Here is a 26,938-nt window from a genome sequence, read left to right as displayed (position 1 = left end):
ATGGATAGTGGATGTTCAAGGCACATGACTGGAAGGTCAACCTACTTCATCAAACTAAACAAGTATGATGGAGATTTTGTGACCTTTGGAGATGATGGTAAAGGTAAAATCATTGCTGTTGGAAAAGTAGGTAATGAGCAATCTACTTTCATTGATGATGTACTTTGGGTATGTGGTTTGAAGCACAATCTTTTGAGTATAAGTCAGCTGTGTGATTTAGGATATTTAGTGATTTTCAAAAGATTTGAATGCTGTGTTGTTACTGAAAAAACAAATGAAGTGATGTTTGTTGCCAAGCGTTTCAATAATATGTATGGACTTACTCTTGATGAACTAAATGATCAAAATGTAGCTTGTCTTCATTCTAAAGAATCTGAAAAGTGGTTATGGCACAAGAGATTGGGCCATGCAAGTATGTTTCAAATAAACAAACTTGTAAAGAAAGAATTAGTAAGAGGTCTTCCTTTGATAAAGTTTGACAAAGATATCACTTGTGATGCTTGCCAAATGAAAAAACAAACAAAAAGTTCTTTTGAACCAAAAGAAAACATCTCTACTAAAAGACCACTTGAGTTGCTACACATTGATTTATTTGGTCCAACAAGAACTCAAAGCCTAGGAGGTAAACATTATGGTTTAGTGATTGTGGATGACTATACTAGGTTTTGTTGGGTTTTATTTCTTGCACACAAAAATGAAGCCTTTTCGGTTTTTGAACCTTTTTGCAAGAAAATTCAAAATGAAAAGGATTTGAAAATCTCTTCTATAAGAAGTGATCATGGAACTGAATTTGAAAATAATTTGTTTGAATCCTTTTGTGAGGAACTTGGAATATCTCACAACTTCTCTTGTCCAAGAACACCACAACAAAATGGTGTTGTGGAAAGAAGAAATAGAAGCATACAAGAGATGACAAGAGCTATGCTTTGTGAGAGTAATGTTCCAAAATTCATTTGGGCTGAAGCGGTTAACACAGCTTGCCACATTTTAAATAGAACAATCATAAGGAAATTTTTTAAGAAAACCCCTTATGAACTTTGGAAAGGCTACCCACCAAAATTAGATTACTTACACATCTTTGGATGCAAATGTTTTGTTTTAAATAACAAAGAAAATTTGGAAAAATTTGATCCAAAGGCTTATGAGTGTTTGTTTGTAGGATATTTCACAACCAGTAAAGCATATAGGGTTTATCATCAATATGCTAGAATTATTGAAGAGTCCATACATGTTACATTCTGTGATACTAACTTGGTACAAAGTATTTTGGAAGATTGTGATGCAGGAAATCAAGCTCAAAAGGAAGCTGAAACTATGCAAAATCAAGAGAAAGATCATTCTGGTCAAACTGAACCAGAAACTGCAACTGCTGAAAATTCCAGAGACAATTCTATTTTGTCTCATGAATCTGAAGGAAATCCTGAAGCCAGTAGCACTCAGAATCCCTTGGTATCTCAATCTGCATCCAAGTCCACCAGACCTCGTGAATGGAGATTCTTGAAGAATTATCCTGAGGAATTTGTCATTGGGGACGTCTCTCATGGAGTGCGAACAAGGTCTTCCACTAGAAAGGCAAATGAAGGATCAAACATTGCCCTTCTTTCACAAATTGAGCCTCAAAACGTCAAGAAAGCACTCAATGACCCTTCTTGGGTTAAAGCTATGGAAGATGAGCTTCTTGAGTTTGAAAAGAACCAAGTATGGACTTTGGTTCCAAGGCCAAGTGAAAAGAAAGTGACCGGCACCAAGTGGATTTTTCGGAACAAGTTGGGAGAAGATGGTAGCATTGCAAGAAACAAGGCAAGGCTAGTGGCACAAGGATATGACCAAGAAGATGGAATAGACTTTGATGAATCCTTTGCCCTTGTTGCCCGAATGGAAGCCATAAGACTTCTCTTAGCTTATGCTGCACATTGTGGTTTTAAATTATATCAAATGGATGTGAAATATGCATTTTTGAATGGAGTGATAGATAGAGAAGTGTATGTGGAGCAGCCTCCTGGTTTTGAAAATAAAGAGCATTTTGATCATGTTTTCAAATTATCTAAAGCTCTCTATGGTTTAAGACAAGCTCCTAGAGCTTGGTATGAGAGACTTAGTTCTTTTCTTTTGAAAAATAGTTTTCAAAGAGACACCACTGACACAACTCTATTCATCAAGAACTCTAATGATTCTTTTATTCTAGTCCAAATATATGTTGATGACATTATTTTTGGATCAGCCAATGAATCATTTTGTTCTGAATTTGGAAAACTCATGACAAGTGAATTTGACATGAGTATGATGGGTGAACTTAATTTCTTCCTTGGGCTGTAAATTAAACAAATTGAAAAAGGTATTTTCATTCATCAAGAAAAGTATGCCAAGGAATTAGTTAAGAAATTTGGTGTGGAAAATGCCAAACCCATGGGAACTCTCATGCATCCTAGTTCTAAATTAGATAAGGGAGAAACTGAGAAAGATGTTGATGAGACTAGGTACAGAGGAATGATTGGCTCTCTTATGTATTTAACTTCCTCTAGGCTTGATATAGTGCAAAGTGTTGGATTGTGTTCTAGGTTTCAATCCAAACCTAAAGAGTCTCATCTTTCTGCAGTTAAAAGGATCATTAGATATATTCATGGCACATCCAATTTTGGTCTTTGGTATCCTAAGATTGATGATTTTTCTGCAGTTGGTTATTGTGATGCAGATTTTGCTGGTGATAGAGTTGATAGAAGGAGCACTTCAGGCTTATGTTGCTTCCTTGGGAAGTCCTTGAATGTTTGGTCAAGTAAGACACAGCCAACTGTGGCTTTATCCACTGCAGAGGCTGAGTATATAGCTGCTTCTTCTTGTTGTTCTCAGCTTTTATGGTTAAAAACACAGCTTGCCGATTACAAATTAAATGCTGAAAATATTCCCTTGATGTGTGATAATATGAGTGCCATTAATATTTCTAAAAATCTAGTTTTGCACTCTAGGACTAAGCATATTGAAGTGAAATTTCACTCAATAAGAGAACATGTCCAAAAGGAGGATATTAGTATTCAATTTGTTAAATCAGAGGAGCAATTAGCAGATATATTCACAAAACCACTAGTTGAGGATAGATTCTGCATGCTTAGGACTTGTCTAGGAATTTTGAGTTATGATTCTTTATTTGAAAAATGCTGATGTATTTGCTGGAGCTTTTTGTCTCATAAACAGGTATGAGACAATTCTGGGCAGGTGATGAACGTTTCCTTCAAATCAGCGTGTTCTGGGCTTGCTTCAAGTGAAACTCAATCTGGGCCAACTTCAAAATTCAGATCATGAGTGGTCCAAATGTGTTTCCTTAAGTCAAACCATCTCTGGGCCTAAATATGAATGTTACAATTTTTGGTTGGAAAATTTTTTGTTGGCCTGTGTGTTTGATTGTTTTTTTTAGTTTTATTTTAATTTTTTTTGTCAAAAAAAAGGGGGATTTTCAATTTATTTTTTTGGATTTCGAATATTTAAAATTAAATTTCCTTGTTTTGAAAATCAAATCAAATCTTTCTTTTATGAGGTCATATCTTTTCAAGTCTTTTCAAACGGTGATGCAGTTGCATGGTTTTGGAAATTTTCTCTTGGGTACGGTTACCAACACTCCCTCTCTTCCCTCCATAACTCCTTCTCTATCCCTTCGGTTCTCACCACTACCCTCATTACTCTTTTTCTTCTTAAACCAAATAACTACCAAATGAGGAAGAAAACTATAACACACAAGCCTCCTCGTGAAAAGGTGTATAAACTTCCATCCAAGCCCTCCACTCGCTCCCAAGACCGAACCTTCACACTTTCACCATCTCCTCCTACCTCTCCTCCTCGCACTGCTCCCATGGCGCGAACCAAGACTACACCACGATACCCTGCCCCTGCCAAGCCGACGCCACCACCTAAGGCAACGCCATCCAAACCAAGCTCTTCGAAACCTGGATCATCCAAGGGTAAGCGTCCTGCTGTTGAAGAACCTGTTTCTGAGACAGCAAAACCTAAGTCAAGGTCTGTTCCTGTCCGCTCACAAAGAGGTAACTCTCATCACCCTCTCAAATCTGTTAGAGAACCAGACATTGATCCTTTTGCTCACAAATCACACTACATGACATCTCACTCAGACTATAACCCCCATCGTTTCAAATCTGCCATGAACCATGATTTTTATGAGGGAGTTATTCAGTATCGTACTCCATGTCCCTCCTTTCTTGCAGATTTACCTGATTTGAAAAAGAAAGATTTTCCTTTTGTTGAAAATTTGGAATTTTTAGACTGGAATCACCTTTTCAAAATCAAAAAACCTGTATATCCTCAGTTAGTCAAAGAATTTTATGCAAACATGACTTTCCATGAAGGAAGTGTGCATTCTTATGTTAAGGGCAAAGACATTATTTTGAATAGTGAAACTATCAGTGACTCTTTGAAGTACACTGATGTTGGGTCGTGTGCTTATACATCTGTAAAGTGGGATGATGGAGTTGGTATCTCTTACCATGATGCTTTGGCTCACATTTGTGAACATGTTTCCTTAATTGATGGCATCACACCCACTCATAAAGCCCTAGGATATGAACGTGCTCAGTTGCACCGTATTGTCAACCACATCTTGATTCCTCAAAGTAGTTCATATCAAACGGTTTCTTACACTGACACACTTGTTTTGTATGCCCTAATCACTAAAACAGAAATCTCTTTTGCCTACTTGATGGCTAGATACATGTTTGATTCTGTTAGAAGTGTAAAAGATAAAGCACTACCTTATGGCATGTTTTTAACTTGCATATTTGAAAATTTTGGTGTTGACCTGTCAAATGAGGATTATGAAAATAGACATTCATACCTAAAAGAGGGTGGTTCAGTGAAACAGCAAAAAGGACCAACTAGATCTGAGAGAGTGGTTCTAGATGATGATGATGAAGAGTTCATTCCAGATGACTCTCCTTCTGTACTTCCATTTCCACTGGAAAGAAATCAGCTCTGCTGAATGTGGTCAAGGATGTCGCTCAAGAGTTTGTTTCCCAATCAAATCACATGATTGCCGTGAGCAAGGAACAAAGGAAGCTAGCTAGCAAACATGAGAATTTCCTGAAGAAATCAAGGGATAGGGTGGCTGTGCTCATGACCTTCATTGATAACCTACAAAATGATGAAGACATTGCCACCGATGTTTAAGAGGAAGCTACTTCGGAGGGAAATAGTTCTGATGCCTAGGATTTGTCTCATAAAAACTGCTGCTGCTGCTCTCTTTTTGTCTCATGAATTCTGTTTCTTTAGCTACTTTTGAACTGTTTCATTTTGGATGACTGTAATAACTCTAGATATTGCTGCACCCTTGGTAGTTTAGTCAGTACTTTGCACTATGGGCTAACTCTTTTCTGCAGGATACAAGACTTTGTTTTTTTGTTGATCTTGTTTATTATCCACCCTTGATGACAAAAGGGGGAGTAATAGCAATAGGATAATAGATCCTAGTACTTCTTTTGGGATTTTTGCTGCATTAATACTTGAGTTTGCATGCTGAATATTCTTTGCTGCATTAATACTTGATTTCAAATGCTGAATCATTTTGCTGATGATATTAGCTTGATGTTGGGCTGATTATGTGATGTTGCTTATCTGATATCCCTTAGCCAAGATAAATGTATTTTAGCTCTTTATTGTGCTCTCTTTAAGATCAAAGAAAAATAGGAACAAAAAGGAAAGAGCATAAATTCAAGGGGAGCTACTGTTGAAAAGAAAAGGGGGAGCAACACATCAGCAAGCAACATCATTCAAAGGGAGTTTCTAAACCTTACTCAAACTCAGTCCCTTTTGATTATTTCTTAAATCATGTTTGTCATCAAGGGAGAGATTGTTGAGTTAAGAAATTAACTAAATTAATTAGTGATGACAAACATTATTTTTGGGCAAAATAAATAATTAGTGTTGATTAATTATATTTACTTATTACTAATTGTTTATTGTTGCAGGCCAAATTTCAATAGCCCAAATGGAACAAAAAGCAATCAACAAAATGTTGGGCTGAAAGCAAAATTAAGAGCCCAAGGAAAAGCAAAGAAAGAAGTCAAAGAAATCAAATCGGGCCAAGCATATCAATACCCGATCCAAGCCCGATCTGGTTTCAGAAAAGCAAATCCCTCTCTTTTGCTTAACCAAAAGCAACGTTCATATTTCTTTTGTCTTAGTCAAATTAGAGTTTCAGAAAAGTAAGAAAGAGAGAGAGAGAGAGAGAGAGCTTCTTCACCAAGCTAGTCACCAAAGAAGCAAGAGAGAGAAGGATTAAGCTTGAAAGGCAAATATCAAATCACCCAGTTCAAACCCAATCAAGCTTAGGTTAAAGGTAACCCATTTCCTCTTGCATGCATCAAATCTTCATCTCTTCTTCCCAACTCTCTACTATATCCGAAATAGGATACAAGGAAAAGAGGATTTCTGTTCTTCTCTGCTGTGTATCTACGGTCTTGAACAAGACTTGGGGACCAAGTTGGTTTTCAAGGGCTCAGATCAAGTTGACCATTGGAAGATTTCTATGGTTGCTGCTATATGGCTTTCGATCAAGGTGAGGAAATCAGAAGCCAAGTTTCTACTCTAAGGTTTAATGAGAAAAAGTGATTCTGTGGGTTGGTGAAGCTCAAGGCTCAAGGTGTTGACCTTGAAAGAAGAACCCAGCAACATGCAAGGAGATAAAAGAAGCTTGATGTTCATTCAGAAAGTAAGGAGAGAAAACCAGAGAGTGAGAACAGTGTTCTGTTAAGAAGTTCCTCTACTTGAATAATGCTTTCTTTCAAAGAAGCATTCGGCCAATACTGAAGAACTGCATCTGAGGTTTGCGAATCTGGTTTTGCACATAGCAAAGAGGCTGCTGATGAAGTCAATCTCCTTCATGTTTTACTGATTGTAATGTACTTTTCTAAGTTTATCTTTCTGTAATTTCTTGTGAGAAAAGGCATTGTTAGAAAGCTCAAGTAAAAGCCATGAGTGAAAAAAGGCTGAGTGATACACTTGAGAGAAAAGCCTAGAGTTATTTTCTGATTTCTTTAGGTATGTTTATGTCTTGTATCTTGTACCTGTAAGGTATCCCTTTCTTAGTTGGGTTAGCACTAAGAGTGAATAGTTAGGTATTAGCTTAGCCAATGTCAAGTTAGGTTAGAACTTGAGTGTGAGAGGATTGGGTCAATCCTGTGAAATTGGTGTATGTAATACTGTTAACTGTAGTGAAATTCTTCCATAGTTGTGGAGGAGACTGGACGTAGGTTGCATGGCACAAGGCAACCGAACCAGGATACATGCTGGTGTTAGCCTTTCTCTTCTCTGCTGTGTTCTGTTTTCTGATATTCATGAGACAAAAATAAATTGTCTCATAAATTTCTGCTACTGAGTACAAACAGAATCAGAATTGAAAGTTTGTTTTAAAAGGATAATAACAGCAACTTAAAAGGAAGGCATAGATTCAACCCCCTTCTCTAAGCCTACCACAACCTTCAGTAATTATTTTATCCTTTTCTCTGGAGTTCCATTTTACCTGCTGGATCAAAAAATTTTAAATGATAACTTGATATGTAGAAAGAAGAAAGTAATGTGTATTAGGACAAAATGGTTGTTCTTCCTTTGCTAATGCTTGATGTTCATGGATCCTGCCAGCAATATTAAGCTTATTAGCTCAGGTTTTTTGAAAATCATGTGAGTTCTTGAATTTCAAGTGTATTTCATATATTTAGCTAGAATAACACTTTAAAAGTGAGCTAAAGTGGAAGCCAACATTGTAGAGCAGGTTCTTATTCCATTTATTAAATTTCTCATACAAATTCTTTTTGTATTCATCGTTCATCCTATGGTCTTTCCAAAGTTGCAAATGACAATTTTGTCAAGAAGTCAAGTTCTTGATCCTTTAGTCTTGTCTTGATACAAATGCAAAGTTTTTTTTTTCTTCTCACTTGTGCCATTTTATTTATGATTCTGTTTCTACAATTCTTTTAATCAGAGAGTGAATTGTTGTGGACAAATTGTGTATGTATGATTTGTTGTCTAAGCTCTGTAGTAGAACTGTCAGAAAGTTTCATTAATTTAATCTTTTGAATGACCATTTTCTTCTGTAGAATGGTGTGCATTTTTTATCAGTGCTTGCAAGTTTCGAGAATAATTTTTTTTGTTCCTTTGATTTGGATAATAATGAAGTTTTTTACCTTCTTTATTTTTTTGCGTTCTCTTCGATATTTTGCTGCTATTAACGTAAATGATCTTACCTCTGGAATTTGGACATTAAATATATAAAAAACATTAAATATAAAACTGTTAGTACATTGCATGTGTTATTTATAAGCTTCTTGTGATAATTGCTTGATATCTTTTATACGCAAAGTTAATTAAATTGCCATAAATTTATACTATTTTTATAAATTGCCTAAGTAATTGAAAGTTGAAATTGAAACTGTTGCAACTGTTTTTTGAGTGCATTTGATTCTCTATTTTTTGCAACTCTTATTTATTTATATACTATTTTTATAAATTGCCTAAGTAATTGAAAGTTGAAATTGAAACTGTTGCAACTGTTTTTTGAGTGCATTTGATTCTCTATTTTTTGCAACTCTTATTTATTTAAAATTTTATATGTATACATATGCTTAAATGCTTATTAGTTATTACAATAATGAATACTTATCTACTAATACTATAGCTGACTTTATTATTATATTTTTCTAAATACAAATGCCCGGCCTCAATTAAATAGCCGGTATCATCCTTTTCAAATGAAAACACCGCTTCTTTTTGTTGAAACTAGGGGAGTCGTCTTATTCTTATCTGTAATTATTTGCTCTGTTCCTTTTGGGCAATCTTAGTCTTTTATTTGAATTTAGCTAATGTTAATTTCAGGAGGAATGGCAAAGAGCTACTTCAAACAAGAGCATGATCTTGGTATATACTCTTATTATCTATATAATTTCTTTTTGATCTTTTGTGTAAAGCTTGATTGTTGGTAGTAATATACAAATGAATGATCCATTTTTATTTGCAGAGAAGAGAAGAGCAGAGGCCACAAGGATTAGGGAGAAATATGTTGGAATAAATTAATTTCATTAACTCAGATCATCCATATTAAATCACCAAAAATATAACTTAATGCGAAAGTGTACCTTTACTTATAAGAATCAGAAATTGATGGAAGAATTTGGATCTTGTGATTCTTTCGATCTTCCTCAACCAAAGCTTTCTGTATTTCTAGGCGGCTAAACTGCAACTCTTTTGATGGGGAAAGAGCAACAAAGGCGGCTTTGATATATTGGGGACCGAAACCCTGAAAGTCTATTTATATTTGAGCATGGCACCCATTAAACCCTAAAGCCCAAATAAAATAGTATCTAAAGCCCAAAAGATAATATATCTAATATCCAAAAAAGATAATTATCTAAGGAACAAAAGATAATATCCGGTTTTATTCTCATTTAATTCCAAATCAAAAGTAATAATGACTTATTCATTAGCATTTATAACAATAAATGAGATCATCATTATATAAGTCATTTAATTTGAAATAACATAATTTGTGATTATAATTAATATATGTATTGCCCACAAACAAATTAGCAAATCAAAATAATTTCCTAACAATCTCCCACTTGGGCTATACATATATTATTTCTTGACATAATCACATCTTATAAACTTTATGCGCGCATTTGAATGCTATTTCTCTCATTACTTTAACAATCTAGTCTGTCTCATACATTAGATATGGAACTACCGTAGCTTTTATCACATTAATTGCCGTGACTAAACTACGCCAATCACCATCCTAATATACTAAACGACATAGATCAAATTTGGATGAGTAATATGAAAATTACATGCCAAGTGATCTCATGCATGTCTATTTCCAGCTGGTCCAACTTTATTGAGATCAAACACAATACAAATATTGTAAAATGAACATTTCACATAACATGAAACAAAGCATTAACTTAATTCTGCAGAAAAATAATTCAATATCTGTTATAGGATATATAGCATAAAATAAACTCCCACTAAACCAAGGTATCACAAATATTGATACCCATCCGAGCAATATGCTCATGAAAGACTTTAGGGATCAATCCCTTGGTTCATGGGTCTGCTAGCATATACTTTGTTCCTATATGTCCTATGGAAATCTGTTTTCTTAACCTTTCTCCTTGACAACTAAGAGCTTGATGTCTATATAATTCGATTTTGTCAAAATCTTATTGTTATTGGAGTACAGTACTGCTGACTTATTGTCACAAAATATCCTTAATGGCCTTTCAATGTCATCTACTATATGAAGCTCAGTGACAAAGTTTCGCAACCATATGCCATGAAATTGGAATCAGAGTACCTAATGATCTCCAAAATTTTCTGATCTCCGATAAATAAGCATGTAATCGTTTGTTCTCTTTAGATAACGCATTACGCGTTTAACAGCTATCCAATAATCCATGTCCGGATTGCTCAAGTATTTACCCAACACTCCCACCATAAATGATATATCGGGACGTGTGCAGACTTGAGTATACATTAAGCTCCCTAGTGCTGATGCATAAGGTTTATCATGCATTGTTGTCTTCTCAAGATCATTTTAGGGCATTGCTTGAGACTGAACTTGTCTCCTTTAGTTATGGGTGTATCTATTGGTCTACATCTTTCCATGCCATGTCTACTTAAAATCTTTTCGATATAGTTCTTTTGTGATCATCCAAGAATACCTTGAGAGTGATCTCTTAGTATCTCGATTCCTAATACAAAAGAGGCATCACCAAGATCTTTCATTTCGAATTTGTTCAATAGAAATTTCTTAGTTTCATGCAACAAGCCTATATCGTTACTGGAAAGTAGAATGTCATCAACATGTAAGACCAAAAAGATGTATTTACTCCCACTGAACTTGCGGTATACACACTCATCTATGATATTTACCTCAAAACCATGAGGTAATGACTTGATGAACTTGTGATACCATTGACTAGAAGCTTGTTTGAGATCATAGATGGATTTTCTCCTTTCTCTATTGGATTTTCTTAATGACACTTCTTGAGGTTGTCGAGCTTGCTGTATGAGTTGGAGTTGAGGAGGATTCTCATTTTGCTTTTGTATTGTAACTATATCTTAAACAACAATAGGCACAAGGACCTGATCATTACCAATTACAGAATCCTCATCAAAAGCAACATTCCTAATATTTCCTTCCCCCCCCCCCCCCCCCCAAACTCAACATCCTCAAGAAATCTCGCATTTTCCGTTTCAAAAATAGACCTTGATGCAGGATTGTAAAACTTGTACCCCCGTGAGCACTCAGCGTAACCAACAAAGTAGCAACTAATTGTCCTTGAATCCAATTTTCTTTCATGTGGCCTATAAGGTCACACTTCAGCTGGACATCCCCAAATATGCAGATACTTTATATTGGGCCTTTTCCCAGTCCAAATTTCATATGGGGTTTTGTTAACTGCTTTGTTTGGCACCTTATTAAGGATGTACACTGCGGTCTTTAAGTCTTCTCCCCAGAGTGATTCAAGCAAGGAAGAATGACTAATCATACTTCTCACTATGTTCTTAAGAGTTCGGTTCCTTCGCTCTGCAACACCATTCATGCTAGGTTTGCCTGGCATGGTGTATTGCGGAACAATATCACACTCCTCTAAGAAAAGAGCAAAAGGCCTGGGACATTATTCACCTGAACCGTCATATCTTCCGTAGTATTCACCACCACGATCAGATTTGACAGCATTAATTTTCTTTCCAAGTTGAAGTTCAACTTCAGCTTTGAAAGACTTGAAAACATCCAAGGCTTGGAACTTTTCATGAATTAAATATAGATACCCATAACGAGAGTAATCATCTATGAACGTAATAAAGTACCGTTGTCCATTCCAAAAGACAGTAGGGAATGGGCCACATATATCGATATGTATCAGTTCTAAGACATCTTTAGCTCTCTCGGCACCTAATTTCCTTTCGTTTGTCGTTTTCCCCTTTATGCACTCAATACAGACTTCAAAGTCCGCCAAATTTAGGGTCCAAGAATTCCATCCGACACGAGCTTCTGAATTCTCTGTTTAGAGATGTGACCTAGGCATTTGTGCCATAATGATGCCGAATTCTCATTTAGTTTTTGTTTTGTACTCGTTTGCAGTATTTCATTATTATAGGAATTTAAGTCAAGCCTATATAGATTATCCACCAAATGACCAGAGCAAATATTATTTGAATTATAGAAGAGACTGGCTTTATTGTCTCCGAACGAACAAAAATAACTTGATTTGTCCAAACGAAAAACAGAAACCAAATTTCGCCTAAATGACGGTACATAAAATATCTCTAATAAATCCAAGTAAAATCCACTCGTGGAATATAATCTAAAGGTTCATATAGTTTCGACTGCAACTATATTGCCGTCTGCCACATAGATGTATCTTTCGGCATCATTTGGCGGTTGGCTCCACAGGCAACCCTGCATAGTAACACTTACATGAGTAGTAGCAGCAGAATTTACCCACCAAGTATCAACAGGTGCATAACTTAAACTAGCCTTAGAACAAACGAAAGTAAAAATTATATCATTCTTTATACGCCAGGTGGCATATTTGGTACAATCCTTCTTCATGTGTCCCACCTTCTTACAGAAGAAACAAGTTGAAACTTGATCTTGTTTCTTAGTCTTTTTCTGCTGAGAAGGCACATCCGCAGTAGTATCACGCTTTCTTTTATACTGAGAAGATGAAGCCATGTGAGCACTTTCAGTCTTATCTTGCTGTAGCCTCTCTTCTTCTTACACACAGTGAGATATAAGCTCATTTAAGGACCAAGTGTCCTTCAGAGTATTATAACTCACTTTGAATTTCCCAAAGTGTGCAGGAAGGGAAATCAAAATGAAATGCACGAGTAAATCTTCAGACAACTCTAACTTTAGTGCTTTCAATTTTGAAGCAAGATGAGACATTTCCATAATATACTCTCTTATGTTCCCTTTACCTTTATACCTCATGGAGACAAGTTTGCTCAAAAGACTACTTGCTTCCGTCTTTTCATTCTTAGTAAAGAATTTCTCAACATCCTTTAGGAACTGTTTGGCATTTTTATCCTCAGTAATTGAGCCCCGAAATGCCTCAAGAATTGAGCGTTTCATGATCATAATGCTCATTCGATTGGATCTCTCCCACTTCTCTATTTTAACCTCATTGAGATTTTCCGAAGTGGAAGTGGGTTTCTCCTCTCGAAGAGCTATATCAAAATCCATACAACCGAGGACAATCTCCACGGTATCCTTCCAAACTTTAAAGTTTGAACCATTCAGCCTAGGAATACTGCTAATTTGTGCAGAAATATTGGTAGCTAAAGCCATAGTTTTTGGATTAGAACAAATAAACATGCAATAAACATTAGTTAAATAATGGGGAAAAAATCCATATTGAGATATCTAGAACAACATTAATTTTCAATCTTTGGATAGAAAAATTAACTGTAAGTGATACTCTCATTGCAGTAATCAAATATTGTCAAAATTCCTGTCACACATGAAGCCTTTCTTTGGACCGACTTAATGCGCGCATGGAGACTTAAACTTCGCAACCTAATTATTACCGCATATATTTTCTATTAATTGGCCAACCAATAACCTTCCTTTGGGCCGATTATTGACCGCATAATTAATAGAAAATAAACAAAAGTGTGCAATGCTTATTATTTGGCTAAACAATAAACTTTCTTTGGGCCGATTATTGTCCGCATAAATAATAAGTATTACTTTATTCTTAATTTGTTACCCAAACATGTATTTACTATCAATATGTGTATGTAATTCGGCCAAATATAGACCTTCCTTTGGGCCGACCAATATTTGCATAAATTACATAACACCATATTCCTTATGTTTTGAATAAATCAATTTTTACAAAAGAGGCTACTTTGGTAGCATAATGTTCAATCACTTTATTCCAAAACCAAATCTTTATAAAATTAATGGGTACAATAATCCTTATTGTTACTAGTTTTCTTATGTAACAATAAAAAATACTTAAATTCTAAAAGAAATTAAATTTTAATAGTGTCTTTTCAGATAGAAAAAACAAATATGATTATAACTCATGTACCAACAATTTTTGATCCGTTAAAATTAAAATCAATCTTTAAAAAATTAGTGGGTATAATAATCCTTATATTTCAAAAAGATAATCCATTAATTTTATACCAAATTAATGGCACACATGATTAAAAACGAGACAATTATAATAATACTTTGTGCTAATGTTCCAGAATAAATCCATTACTATAATGGTATGGGAGGAATACGTTTCATATATAAAGCATATATACGTATTGATGCACACACAATCAGGAACAATTTTATTAAGTGTGCAACAATTTTATATATAATGTAAACAACGCATATGTATATATTGATCCAATAAAATAAAATCAAATATTTTTTATGACTAAATTATGGATGGCTCTGATACCACTTATTGAAATAAATTAATTTTATTAACCCAGATCATCTATATTGAATCACAAAAAATATAACATAATGCGGAAGCGTACCTTTACTTATAAGAGTAAGAAATTTATGGAAGAATTTGGATCTTGTGGTTCTTTCGATAAGAAATTTATTCCTAGGCGGCTAAACTGCAACTCTTTTGATGGGGAAAGAACAACAAAGGCGGCTTTGGTATTTTGGGGACCGAAATCCTGAAGGTCTATTTATATTTGAGCATGGCACCCATTAAACCCTAAAACCCAAATAAAATAGTATCTAAAGCCCAAAAGATAATATATCTAAAATCCAAAAAAGATAATTATCTAAAGAACAAAAGAGAATATCTAGTTTTATTCTCATTTAATTCCAAATCAAAAATAATAATGACTTATTCATTAACATTTATAACAATAAATGAGATCATCATTATATAAATCGTTTAATTTGAAATAGCATAATTTGTGATTATAATTAATATATGTATTGCTCACAAACAAATTAGGAAATTAAAATAATTTCCTAACAAAATACCCATACAGGATCCCGGTGAGAACCAGCCCTATTTTTATCTTTCCTTTATAGCTGCTAATGCCATCCATTATAATTATTTAAACAAGAGTTAATTAGTAATGTTCTTCATGGACGACCTGTAAATTTGTTGACTTTCTTGAAGGTTGGACCCAGTAACGGATGTTTCTTTGTCCTAAAACTGTCATGCTTATTGCTTTGTACTAGTACTTCTATCAGTCTAAGTTATGGATATGAATATATACTACCAATGATTTCTTATTTTATTTTGTTTTACTCCCGTGTGTAGATGTTAGAGATAGGTCGATTTTAACAATTAAGGTAGACACACATGTAATACTATATCTATCAAGTGTGCAACGTTTTAGCTCCTTCATTTACATGTATGTAACTGAATACATCTTTTGTGCTAATTATATCTGGATGTGTAGTGTGAAATAGCCGGAATTAAAAAAGAAAAAAATTATGGACTTCGAATAGAATCCACTGTAGTTGAGAAAAGACCTAGTAATCGTGGCTCCAGTTCTTAGTTATCTGATTGGTTGCGAAGGTCAGAACATGAAGAAATAATAAAGAAAATGCAAGAAGAGAACAATGACTTGAAAATTAGGTTGGAAAAGACAGAAAAAGGACTTGAACTCAATAACCGTATACTTCAACAAATGATGAACAAGCTTAATTTTAAAATTTCGATTCCTCAACTAGAAGGTAGAGAAACAAATATAGGAGAGGATGAAGATGGTGAACGTACGTCTGAAGAGTGATTATTTCATTGTAGTTGTGATGCTAGTTAGTTAATATATTTTAAATGATGTAATTGTGATGCTAATTAGTTAATAGATTTTAAATGCTAGTTAGTTAATAGATTTTAAATGGTGAACATACTTATTATTGTTATTGTCTATGATATTGAATTGATGAGTTATTTTGGTGATTGTTTGAGTATGTTTTGTTACTTGAGATATATTTGTTATGGGTTGGCTGTTTATGTGTTAAGATGTAGGTTTTGTGTTGATGATTTTTCAATATTTAATAGCCTAGATGTAAAAAATTAGTAAAAAATTGATAATTAAAAATTAGGATCAGCCATGGAAATTTGGTCACTAAAATGCTTGGTTGCTAATTAGCGACCGATTTAGCGACTGAAATGTTGGTTGCTAAAATACAGGTTCCCACTTAGTGACTGATTTTGTGACTGAAATACCGGTCGAAAATTAGCGACCGATTTAGTGAATGAAAAGTTGGTCTCCATTTAGCGACCGATTTACTCAGAGACTGATTTAGTGACGGAAACTTCGGTCACCAATTAGGGACTGATTCTTTTAGCGACCGATTTAGCGACCGAAAATTTTTGGTAAGGTTGGGTGGCCATGTTCAGAAATCGGTCACTAATGTTAGCGACCGAAGTCGGTCGCTATTTTTCTTATTAGCGACTAAGGTTTTAGTGACCACCCAAATCGGTCGCTAAATTGGTCGCTAAGGCTTTAGCGACCGATTCTCAAGGAAAATTAGTCACTAAATCGGTCGCTATTCTGGTAATTTCTTGTAGTGTGGGATTGAAACCACCTTTTTTACCACTTGTTAGTTTTTTACTCTTTTAAAATGGCCGCTGAAATTGCCATTTTGATTGCATTAAAATAATTTTTTTCTATTTGAAATGGCATTTTTGGAACTCAAACATTAAAATCTCATAATAACCAAAAGACATAACCTTAAATCAAACATCATAACTTGATTTTTAATTCATACATGGTCATAAAAAATTATTTAAAGTCAAAATTCAAAAATAAAGTATCAAAGATAACATTTTTCAATAACATGTCTTAACATATGGTCCTTAATACATAAAATCTTTATCATGCAAGATCATGTTTTCTTGTTGCCCGCTCTAGAAGACCTACTTCCTAATTTCTTTGGCGATAAAATCTCACTCTCTTGATCCAATCCCTACAACAAAAATATAATTTATGAGCACAATAAAAAAATATAAATTTTACTTATTCATACAAATGCATAAATAAACAACAAATCAATAGTGCTTTCAATTTAATGAAGATAAACAAGATGAAAAAAGTTCAAAAGTATAAAAAAAATGAAGAAAATAGCCACAAAAAGTATTGAAATTGCTTCTTTCCACTTTTGAAGACAAAATAATAGTGCTATAATACTATATATTAATTATGCTAGCAATTAAAACATTCCTAATTTTCCAAAAAGCATTTATTGGTTAGTACATGTAAAGAACACTATTTCTATTTGTTTGTATTTGTGTTGAATTTAGGTATGTTAGGCTAAATGGTAACTTGAAAGGTCCTCTACACTACTATTGTAACACCCTACCACACTGAGCTTTATGCTTAAGCCGTAAAACAGAGGTGGTGTGGTATTACGACCTCAAAAACATAATGTATACATATAATAGCAGAAAGGTTATAATATACAAGGAGCCTTGAAGAGTAGATGAAATAAAAGTCGCGAAATAAAAGCGCAACGCTCAAAAAACGAGTTAATTTGCGTGTTAAAAAAAACTATAACTATCGAACATAAGTTAATAAAAGTGGGAATAGAGTACCAAAGATACAGAATAACAAGTTACTAACTCAGCCCGCGAAGCCAAGGCTGGCCGGAGAATATTTACACATATATACATACATATCCAAAACCCAAATATACATAAACAAAATCCTGTCTCTCCATAAACCTCTAAGAGAATAAAAAAGAACAAGTTATGCGGAGAGAAAGCTAAGTACACATATATACATCACTGTACAACAAAATAACCCAGTAACAACTTCGCTTCAGGAGTCCAGACGCCTAATGAGACGCCTCTCGACCTGCATCTGAAAAACAACAACATAGTATGGGGTGAGAACTAGAGGTTCTCAGTATGGTAAAGGTGCCATATACATAATATATAAGGTCCTGGGAATGCCAAAGGCAATCCTAGAACGCCGACACTCAGATTATAGAGCTTAAAGTATTAAACAGAAGCCATAAAAGGTGGTTTACAAAGAGTATCTAAACTTAACTTAACTTAATTTTAAATCTAAGTCCCGCACTGCCATTCTCCCATACCTCCATCTCCGTTAGCATTTCACAGACAAATAAACAAATAAAGGCAAGCACAAGAAGGTTACACGTACTACAGGTAGCAGGTATACACTTAATGTAGTAAATGCACTTAGGCAAACCCAGTTAGAGCACAAAAAAGTAATTCAAGTAATATGCACATGATGCATGCCTGTCCTATGGCTAATGAGCTTATCTGTCGGTTATACAACCAACCCAACAAGTCCGGTTTGCTAAACCATTGGACTGTCCCCCGACGTACATCCCCATGAGTCTATGCATAGCTTTTTCTCATATATATATATATATATATATATAATCGCTCAATGGGGGTACCATTCCCGGAAATTTATAAGTGCCCGGTCACCCTTACGTAGTAGGGTCAATGGAGTATCGAGTTTTCAACCTGGTACATGTGGTGGCAAGCCACGGTACTTTATCCAGGGAATCTCGTATCTTAGATCATTTAACCATTCAAGTCAAGTATTATACATGATCACTCATTTGATTATCAAGCCAAGTATCATACATGATCATCCGTAACATTTCATAATCAGTTCATCACTTTTTAGCTTTACATCATCTCCAAGTTATCCCCATTTCCTATCTTCATCTGATCATCAGGTTTAATACTATTATTAATGACTAAAGGAATGAAAAATAGAGGTTTAGAAGCTTGAAGTGCGGTTTAAAATTCTAAAAACCATGTTTGCTGAAATAGGGGACACGCGTACGCGTGGCTCACGCGTACGCGTGGGAGTGTAAAGGTGCAGCTTGCGCGCGCGTCCTTTTGTCATGCATATGTGTAGGTGAAAACTTCATGTCGCGCGTGCGCGTGGATCACGCGTGCGCGTGGACATGCTTGTTAGCTCCTTACGCGTATGCATGGGACCAGTGATGCACCACTATTTTTTGATATATTTTGGACTAAATTGAGTGGGTTTGTGTCAACTAATCTGACATTTATTCATTGAAATTGCATTTTTTTCATTCCCTTCCTAATTTTGTGATATGATTGAAAACTTGTTTCCTAGGCCTTTAAATTGTTAATTTTTAATTCTCCTTTATTACCATTCGATACCGTGATGTGTTTGTGAAGTATTTTCAGATTTACAAGGCATGAATGGCTTAAAGGATGAAAAGAAAACATGTTAAAGTGGAAGGAACACAAGAAACTAGAGATATTAGAAGCGAGGAGCGATGCGCACGCATGGCTGACGCGTGCGTGTGAATTGGCGCATCTTACAGCGACGCGTACGCGTGACAAGCGCAAAAGTCCAGCGACGCGTACGCGTGACAGAGCGTCACGTGCTGCACTTATCAAAACTCGCTGGGGGAGATTTTTAGGCTAGTTTGGACCCAGTTTCAAGCCCAAAAACGCAGACTAGAGGCAGGGGTGTAGCTAAGACTAAACATACTTTCATGTTCATTTTAGTTTTTGTTTAGTTTTTGAATTCTAGAGAGGGAAACACTACTTCTCCTAGGGTTCTTAGCATTCTAATTTCATCTTCAGTTTGGATCTTGAGAGAGCTGCTACTACCTTCAAGCGGAGTTATTATCGTCATAGTTTGCCTTTCTATTACTTCTACTCCTTTGTTTTTCCATTTAGTTACTTGAATTCATGTTTGGATTTTGTTACTTTTGAATTTATTAATACAATGAAATATTTTTATATTTAATTCTATTGCTTGTTTAATCCTTTTTAATTAATTGTCAGTGCCAATTTTGATTTTATTAATTTACTATAATTATCATGTCTCTTATTTACTCCTTTTACATGTTTGTGAAAATGGCATTCATGTTAATGGAGTAGATATTCCAACTTGGCTTGGGAGTTGATTAATTGGAAACCCTTGAGTTGTAATACTCAAGTATCAATTTGTAATTGGAAATTGCTGGCTAACTCATTTTCACTAACTCTAGTCCTTCCCTAGGAAGTGACTAGGACTTGTGAATCAGAGTTAGTGTTACCCACTTGACTTTCCTTCATTAGTTAGAGGATAACTAAGTAGAAGCAATGAACTTTTATTATTATACTTGGAAAAAATCAACAAGGATAGGAACTCCAATTTTCACTTCTAGCCAAGACCTTTTTATTAAATACATAACATCTTTTTTTATTATTAAGTGCTTTAATTCATAGCCATTTATTTTTCCGTTCTCAAACTTAAAAAATATTCAAAAAATTCATGACCAATAATTTACATCATTGTGTCAACTCTTTGGGAAACGACCCGGGATTCTACTCTTGGTTATTTATTTTTAATTATGACACACTTCTAAATTGATAGTGGGAATCTCGTCGGTTAAGACTGTGCTTGCAACGCCATTTTAGAAAATAATTTTTGGAAATTCTTAACCGGCATTTTTCTACCCATCAACGAGTCGCGTATGCATCACCAAAAATCCATGCCACGCGTACGCGTGGACATACGTTCCTAAAAAAAAGGATCAACCAGAGAGCTGCACAATCATGGAAATCTCACCTGCAACATTACATATTTCACACCAAAATTTCCGACGAGCATAACTCAATCGTTTTAAATCGTTTTTTTCCGTTCTTCGAACGGCATAAACATCACAAACCCAATTTTCATTTAAAATAAGTTGAAATCAATTTGGGGTTCCGGAAGCCAAGTTATAGCCTGCTGAAGTTCAGTCCAAAACCAAAGTTTTGCAAACAATTCCAAACCTCATTTTCATTCAATAATTCCATTCCTTTCACCTCTAACCTGCATTCTTCAATACAATATACCCCTTTCTCATTATTTTAACAATCAACACAATAAACCTACCTCAAGTTAACAATAATACACTTACAGTATTCAAATTCATCAACCAAAACCAACCAAGAACCATAGTTTACAAAACCTAGGTTTATAACACAATATGGCCTTCCTTATCATCACAACAACCACCACAACAAATATACCTCAAATCAATATTTCTCCAAACCATCAATCAATCAACCAACACCAAGCCAAACATATCCTACGGTCATCTAGCCTAAGTTTTCACAGAACATTACATATTAAATGCAAGAAACCTAAATCATACCTTAGCCGATTTCCTCGTAATGATCAAGGTAATTTATTAAAACCAATCACAGCCCCCAAACCTCAATGAAATAGCTTCCTTCAAGTTCCGGTATTCACAATTTCAAGCTCCAATTATTTATTCACAACCTAATACACATTCATAACACATATATACCCAATTTAATTCCCAAAACACAAATTCAGAATATTTAGATAGAATTATTATATCCTCACCTTACCTAAGCTTCACATAAGTAAGAGTGAATATTTTTCTCAAGCTAATTGGATCCTAAAACCTCAAAGAGTAAAGAAATTCAATATCTTCACTTAATTTTCCAAAAATTGGGGAAGAAGAGGCTGAGGGTGAATAAGCAGGTTACCTATGAAATTGTTCTAGTAGAAACGTAGAGCTCAACGCTGTGGTCGCGTGGCCGCAAATGGTGCGGCGATCGGAGCTCGGACGGAGGAGTTACGGCATTTTGAATCACCATAAGGGTTTTTGGGGAATTTCTTCTTTCTCTTCTCCCATGGTGCGTTGCTGTTTCTGTTGTGTTTAGTGAAGGAAATGAGCTTTAGGCTCATTTAAATGCTGAACTGGTTGGGCCCATGGGTCCGGTTTGAGCCTGGTTCAATCGGTTCGGTCCATTCGGTCTAATTTTGGACCGTTTTCTTCGAAATTAGTGTCAAAATTCTCATTTCGATGAGCTCTATCCTAATTTGATATAATATTCACATTTCTAATCTTCTTTATTGAAAACTAATTTATTGACTAATTATTTACTAATTTAACGGGGTTTACAACTACCAAATCCAAATTAAAGTTTGTATTTATGGATTAGTGAAGGAGCAAATAATTATGGTTCAAGAATCTTACTAGGCGATGGCGCTGCTATCTTGTTTGGAGATACAGGAATTTTTGAGGAGCCACTTCTTTGTGAAGCCTCGGCCAATGCTAATGCAATCTTATGCGTAACATCATTAGTAACAACCATTTGTTTGTGCCCCTGTCTAGCAGATGAAAATAACGTTTCTGCATTATCTTTACCAATGGAATGTGAAATAGGTACTCAAGGAGTTCGTTTTTTGACAGTATAAGAAGTAAGCCCTGAAACAATCTCACAGAAAATAAAATGGTAAGATTATCATAGATTTTATTCAAGAGACGTCTAGATATATTTTAAAAAAAATAGAAAAAACCCTCCAAAAATGAGTAACAATAATCCCTTAAAGCAACAATTAATGTCTTTTATTTTAAAAAAGAAGCATATGTAAATTAAAATACAACAAAGAGAAAATAACATTGGCATGTGTTTGACAAATTAACCCACCAAAATTCCTAGTCTTCAACAGCAATAAAGAACCATCACCTGATGCAACAGATTGTGATTGAGAATGATCTAAAAAGGGTCCTTCTAATGTTTTATGGTCATTCATTTGTTTTCTTTGCAAACATTTTTGAGACCTTTTGGATACTTTTGCATCTTCATTGCTCTCCTATTCACTGTCACTTCCTCCCTGACAATGAAATTACACATTTTTATTTCTTATAACCAAATTTCGATAAATTGGTTCTATCACAAATTGTAATACTAATTCAAACCAAAAGAATGTAGCACTCTTAATTAGGAGGGGAATCTTTAATATCACAGATGGATCGGAAAATAACTTGCAATTAGACAGTAATGTAGCAAAAATAGAAATGTTAATATAAATGTTAAAAAAATGTACCAAAAGTTTAAATTTATTCTTACCAGTACACTATAATGATCTATCATCATTGCTATAAGTCCAACAACAGAAGCAGTGCCCTCTAGAAGAGATAAGTATGCCTAAAAATAAACATAAAGAATAACATGTTTTACGAACAATAGGCATCTCTTACTAATATCCATTCTACTAGAAATGTAACCCTTAACCAAATGACAACAATCATGGTGTATACTAAATGATACAAAAACAACACCTTAAGTAGTATATTTTTTGTCATCCATGGCAATGAGGTTTAAGCAATAGTATTTTCTAGATACATGGACACTCATAACAGATAAAAAACCTGATGATGAGAGTCAACTTTTAACCATAATGTATGACTAAAAAATATAACTAACCTTCATCCAGTCTTTTCCATATTTACGGTAAGCTTTATAGAAATGCTCAAGTTCCTGCTTGCTCCATTGTAGCCCTAACATGTCAGCCAATCTTCTCTTCTGCATATCATCAAAATTTGAAACAATTATAAAGATCAAAATAAAATTCATATTGCACAACCGATTACACCAAACTTTTTTAATTTTGGTCAAAGGGATCAAACAAAATGAACAATAAGTAATAATGGGAGAAATTCTTTCCCTTATTTTAATTCCATACATGTGTAAGAAAAGAAGTTATTTCCAAAATTATGAAACATTCACCTTATGAGTTAAGAAACCTCTTATTTACACTTTTGAATTTTTTGGAAGGGGCCATAATCTAAAAATAAGTGGAAAGGCATTAGAGTTAGAAAATCATTTTCAAAAGAAACTAGGTCTAACGAAGTAACTTGACAAAGATCTCACCAAAATCTTCACAATATAAAAGTTCTATAGTTGAGGCTCTAAAGTTTGCTGTAAGTGACCAAATACTGAAATAGAATCTTGTTTCTCCCTAACTACAATGTGGATGAGGAACAATATCCAGAAGATACACCCTGAAAATTAGGTATAGCGCTGAAATTCAGTCTATACAATTATGCTTCTATCAAATTATAAAATCAAACTTTATCAACGATTTTATAAGTACCAAAATCTTATTTAAGCATTTAATGATTGTATAAGTCAGACAAAATCTCATCCAAGTAGCTTTCATTCATAAATCAAAGAAGTCTTAAAACACAATAATAGCACTTAGATGATATTGATGCCCCAATAATCCTAGAAGCTTTTTCTTCATATAACAGAACTGGATCGGAACAAAACAACACAATTGCAATAGAGACTCAAAGAAAATAATGAACTACATTTTGTCCTTATTGGCACATAAAAAGATGAGGGAGAAGCAAAAGAATTTCATATCGTGCATATTTTAAACTAATGACTTAAAAATTCCAACAGAGAACTTGTAGTGAGTTTTATATCCTTTTCATATCCTGAAAAAAAAAACAAATACAAGATTTTTTTTTTTGGGTTTTGTAATTTGAAAGAGCACTACAAATGAATATAAAATTCAATACAAAATATTAAAACCATGGTTATGCAAACACACAACGAAATTAAAAGGAAAGAAAATAATGAATAAGCAACGTATAAACTAAGAATACAATAAATAGATATAATGATTACCACAATATACATGGGAAACGTGTGCTATCTTGTGCCAATCCTCCCCTGTTCTTTTCTCACACCGATTTCTCATCGATGGACAGTATTTAATAGATAAAAATTGAAGTGAAGTTAAGTGCCGAACATCATGAAGCAAGGATCCCAAATGCTTATAGTAATTAATTGACAAATTTCAAAGTGAAGATAAGCCTTTGAAACCCTGTTCTGGTAAACACTCTAGCTTACCACATTCTTTAATGCTACAATTAGAACCGATTAAATTGTTAGAATGGGAAATGGACAACAATGATGAAGAGGAAAGAAATTTCATATAAAGGACCTCATACAATGGCAGTTAAGTTGCTTTAGGGTGTAGAATTGTAGATCCATGCACTTTTTTTCTTCAATCATATATTATTATAAACTATCTTCTCTTATTTATTTCATTCGGATACAAGAATATATACATTATTATAGATAGAGGCAGTTGGTCTATTAAGAAAACAACTAGTATATTCTCCTAATATTATGCCTAACACATTGTCTCTTATGTTAACATTCTATTTTAATGTTTTAACTTCAGTTCGATGAGGATATATTTGTATTTCAATAGCGCATAAGTATATTTAAAAAAAATATCTCCATAGAGCATTGAGTATATTTAAACAAAGAAAAAAGAAAAAAATCAGAAGCAATTCTACAAAATCAGAACAAAAAAATCATATATAAGTATTTGTATCTTATATCTTGTTATAATTGTAGCAAAATTGATTATTCTGATTTCACAACAAAATTGACAGTTTAGTAATTCATTATCTTAATCCTAACAAGAATCACAAGATTTTCCTCAATCAAATGAATCAACAATAAACAAGATTATCTTAATTTATTATCTTATATACCTTCTCTGCTTTCTATGTCACTTCCTCAATCAACAAAACTTGTGTAGCTGCAAAACGAACAGATCTTAATCTAAATTCACATATAGCAGCTACAGAAGTCAATAAACAAAAATAAATCATGGTAAATGCATAATATAGACGTAAAAGAATAAAAAATTAAGAGAGACTTTGTTATCAACAAAAATGAGAAAAAACCCACAGCTTTGTAGCTTAATGAAGTAGGAGAACACTGCCGAGATTGTAGCCAGAGGAGAACGCGCCGCCAGAGGAGAACATCGCCGACTGAGATCGTCACTAGAGGAGATAAGAAGGAATGTTTCGGTTCACAACACAGAATCTCGATGGAAAGGAGATTCTAATCGAAGGAGAACACATCTGAGAAGATCATCACTGGAGCATATCATCGTTGGAGCAGATCGTTGCTGGAGCATATCATCGCCAGAGCAGATCACAGTGGCAATGTTGTTTTCGACCTTCCTCTAACACATCAGTGGCCTCATTTTTGTCCTTCCTCTAACATAGTAGTGGCTGGCAGCGATGTTTTCATTTCAGTGTGCAATTTTAGGGTTCAAACAGAGTTTTAGGCTTTTTTAAATAATAGACACAGATAATGGCAGTTCAAAACCGCCAAAATCCCCCAAAACCGCCATTTTATTCAAATTAATTATGACAGTTCTTTAAAACCGTAGTAATATAAATGTCATTTTAAATTAATTTTTTTGTAGTAAGTGTCTGTATATAATCAGAATATGTATGACAATAATCTGTTTGATAATAATTTAATGAATGTTTTTCTCTATGTATATAGTATATCTAAATGCTTGAGGATGAAATTTATTTTAGAAACTTTAGGGAGACAACAGACTTCTATATATTTTAGGGCCAAAATTTTCAAGTACAAAGATAAGAACCTACCTAATAATATAGTACGACAACTCAAGTAAAGTATTGTGCTAGTCATGATGTTAAATAGTCAATGGTTGAATATGTATGTATTTATATGAATATCTAAGTTAAAATCTAGCTATCCGTAGGTTCCATTGTACGTCAAGCTTCAATCTTTAACATTAAAATTTTAAATAGTTATATCTATCTATCTATCTATCTATCTAGCTATCTATCCTTAGGAAAATATTTTCGGGTATAAAGATACCTAGTATGGAATTACATGCACTACAATAAAACAACATTTTCATGACGTTTCTTTAATGCTTAACAATGATTTTAATTGTCGTTATTTTTTTTGTGATTGTTAAAAAAGCATCACCAATTTGAGTGTCGCCAGGTGACATAGCATTGATTTTGGACCACCGTTGATAAAGAATGTCACTAAATTATTTGTGATGCTTTTGAAAGCATAAAACCGTCACAAATTTATAACACTTGTCAGGGTATTTTTTTAATGATGTATTTTGCGACGATTTGAAACCATTAGTAACTTACTAAATGTTGTGACATTTTTTCTATATTTAGTGACTATTTTAATCCATCACAATATATTTAACAACGATTTAAAATTGTCACTAAGTTACTAATTCTGATGATAATTTTTTATATTTAGTGGTTGTTTAATCTGTCACAATATATTTAGTGATGGTTTGAAACCATCACTAAGTTATTTATTCT

The 26,938-nt window shown here is 34.1% G+C and overlaps 3 long non-coding RNA genes across 8 annotated transcripts in view; 2 read left to right on the top strand and 1 right to left on the bottom strand.

Moving 5' to 3' along the window:
• LOC110263533 overlaps positions 1 to 9,051 on the top strand; it is a 12,620-nt gene extending 3,569 nt beyond the window's left edge. The window contains exons 2-3 of the long non-coding RNA XR_002349341.1: positions 8,869 to 8,910; positions 9,011 to 9,051. This is a non-coding gene — a long non-coding RNA (uncharacterized LOC110263533). The remainder of the gene's footprint in view (positions 1 to 8,868; positions 8,911 to 9,010) is intronic.
• Positions 15,005 to 15,241, top strand: LOC110263534. Its single transcript, XR_002349342.1, has 2 exons — positions 15,005 to 15,025; positions 15,153 to 15,241. It is a non-coding gene; the product is annotated as an uncharacterized LOC110263534 (long non-coding RNA).
• Positions 17,789 to 25,889, bottom strand: LOC110263532. Of its 6 annotated transcripts, none has more exons than XR_002349336.1 (13): positions 25,512 to 25,889; positions 25,313 to 25,359; positions 24,432 to 24,670; positions 23,670 to 23,800; positions 23,526 to 23,583; positions 23,223 to 23,321; positions 22,866 to 22,943; positions 22,443 to 22,629; positions 21,989 to 22,219; positions 21,495 to 21,765; positions 21,349 to 21,403; positions 21,134 to 21,261; positions 17,789 to 17,847 (listed from the first exon to the last, which is right to left on the bottom strand). It is a non-coding gene; the product is annotated as an uncharacterized LOC110263532 (long non-coding RNA). The 6 variants fall into 6 exon arrangements; XR_002349335.1 differs by having other exon boundaries at positions 22,482 to 22,629; XR_002349339.1 differs by lacking the exon at positions 22,866 to 22,943 and having other exon boundaries at positions 22,482 to 22,629.

This window comes from Arachis ipaensis, chromosome B06 (genome assembly GCF_000816755.2).
Source record: "Arachis ipaensis cultivar K30076 chromosome B06, Araip1.1, whole genome shotgun sequence".
Taxonomy (NCBI): Eukaryota; Viridiplantae; Streptophyta; class Magnoliopsida; order Fabales; family Fabaceae; genus Arachis; species Arachis ipaensis.
Note: the sequence above shows the minus strand (reverse complement) of the source record. Positions and strands in the feature narration are given on the sequence as shown.